Here is a 2,590-nt window from a genome sequence, read left to right on the forward strand (position 1 = left end):
CGGGCCTGATGATGTTGACCTTCTGTGCTGGGCCATCCTTTTGGCCAGTGGCTGTTTAGTTTCCCCGATGTAAGACTGATCACAGCCCTCCTGACACTGAACAACTTACACAACATTACTCTGTTTGTGCCGGGGGACTGGATCTTTGGGATGAACCAGTCTTTGCCATAATGTATTTTGGGGTTTAAAAGCCACTGGGACGTTATGTTTAGAAAATAAACGTCTCAGTTTCTCTGATACTCCCTCAACATACGGAATGACCACTGGTCTGGGTCTGGGTTCCTCCTTTTCACCTGATGGCTGACTGGAGTCCTGTTTGGGTTTCTTCTCTGCTTTCAGGAAGGCCCAGTTAGGATATCCACATTGCTCTAGAGCCTGTCTTTGTCATGTTCGGCCGTCAGGAGTGTTTGAACCCACGTGCAGGAGGATGATGAGGACGCTCGAGGAATAAATAAAAATATATTTATTAAACGAAACAAAATCAAAACGCTGACAGGGCAGCTACTCACTAATTAATCAGATGGACGGAACGGAAGGCTGAACACAACACCATAGAAGGATAATCCCGAGAAAAAGACAAGACACCAGTGAACTGAATATACACACACACACTGATTAGTACAATGACAGAATCCTGCAGTGATTAACATTAGACACAGGTGAGACAGGGGCTGAACACAAGGGAAAACACTGAGTGCAGGAAACATGAGGAAACAGACCAAACCAAAACCCCACAGTACCCTCACTCAAGGGATGGCTCCAGACATCCCAAGGACAAGCTACATCCAACTTGGGTGGGAGGTGGGACAAACCGAGACAGAGAAACACATAGGACCAGTAGAACAAAAAACTGACAGGAAAACCTGGGTAGCTAAACACAAAACCAAATCCAGGAACTCCAACCACAGTCAAGGTGGAAGGTCAGGAGACCATCCAGGGCAGGACCAGTATTCAGGGGGACGGCCAGGAAACCATCCACCCCCAGGCCAGCGCTCCGGTGGACGGCCAGGGGACCGTCCATCTCTGGGTAGTACAGGTGTCCATCTAAGCCCTCCTGGACTCAAGCAGGTGAGGACCTCAGACAGACCAGGGGTTGAAGCAGGGACGAAGACTTCTGCAGACAGGCCAGGGACGAAGACCTCTGCAGACGGGCCAGGGACGAAGACCTCTGCAGACAGGCCAGGGACGAAGACTGCAGCAGGAGAACCAGGAACCAGAGACGGGGCTGCAGCAGGAGAACCAGGAACCAGAGACGGGGCTACAGCAGCAAGTGATGGAGGCTTGTGGCCCACTGGAGGCTTGTGGTCCACTGGAGGCTTGGGGCCCACCGGAGGCTTGGGACCCACCATTATAGAGATCCCAATAGATGGGGTGTCAGAACCAGTCCCCACAGAGACACAGGAAGGAGGTGGGGCGTCAGGTCCTACCCCCACTGAAGCACTGGCGAATTGGGTATTGGGACCAGCCCCCACCGAAGCATAGGAAGGAGGTGGGGCTGCAGCAGCAGGTGGTGGAGGCTGGGCTGCACCTGGAGGAACGGGGACCAGAGACAGGACTGCAGCTGGGGAGCCAGGGATCGGGGCTGCAGCTGCAGGAGATGGGTTCCGGGCTGCTGCAGCAGGTGGCGGAGAAGGAGCTGCAGCAGGAGATGGAGGAGTGTCCGCCTGGACCGCCTCGCGGCTGGGCGGACCAAGATACATCGCCACCAGAGAAGCCTGCCACCGTTCCAGCTCCTCCAGTGAGGGAGGGGTGGACTGCTCCTCCGCCAAGTGTGGGCATGGGTTCCTCTCCCCCAGCGAAATCTTCCGCCGTTCAACCGGCGACCGAGGGCTGGGCTTCCCCCTCGCCTGCGAAGCTCTCACCTCCATGCGCTGGATTAGGGGAGGACCAGCAGAGGACCCCCCTCTCTCAGACGCTCGTGCAGAACAGCCAGGAGGATAACGAGGAGGAGGTGGGCGGCGGGTTGCAGCAGCGTGACAAGCTCATGAGGAGGAGTGAGACAGAGAGGCTGAGGACCCGGGTTTAATGGCCAGGCGGGTCCCCCAAAATGGATTCTTTTTTCTCTCCTCCTTTTCTCTGTCTCGTTGGGCAGTTTTATCCGCCTCACGGGCCAAAAACTTGAACAAGGTTATCATCCTCCCGCTGGGTTCAGTTTGGTCTCGGGATTCTGTCATGTTCGGCCGTCAGGAGTGTTTGAACCCACGTGCAGGAGGATGACGAGGACGCTCGAGGAATAAATAAAAATATATTTATTAAACAAAACAAAATCAAAATGCTGACAGGGCAGCTACTCACTAATTAATCAGATGGACGGAACGGAAGGCTGAACACAACACCATAGAAGGATAATCCCGAGACAAAGACAAGACACCAGTGAACTGAATATATACACACACACACACTGATTAGGACAATGACAGACACCTGCAGTGATTAACATTAGACACAGGTGAGACAGAGGCTGAACACAAGGGAAAACACTGAGTGCAGGAAACATGAGGAAACAGACCAAACCAAAACCCCACAGTCTTGTGTTGGATTTCTCCTTCTGCCTGGCTCCTGAGTTAGTGGGGATGCTGTCTGCTCTGTG

Source organism: Nematolebias whitei, chromosome 6, assembly GCF_014905685.2.
Source record: "Nematolebias whitei isolate Nwh7 chromosome 6, NemWhi1, whole genome shotgun sequence".
Classification (NCBI taxonomy): Eukaryota; Metazoa; Chordata; class Actinopteri; order Cyprinodontiformes; family Rivulidae; genus Nematolebias; species Nematolebias whitei.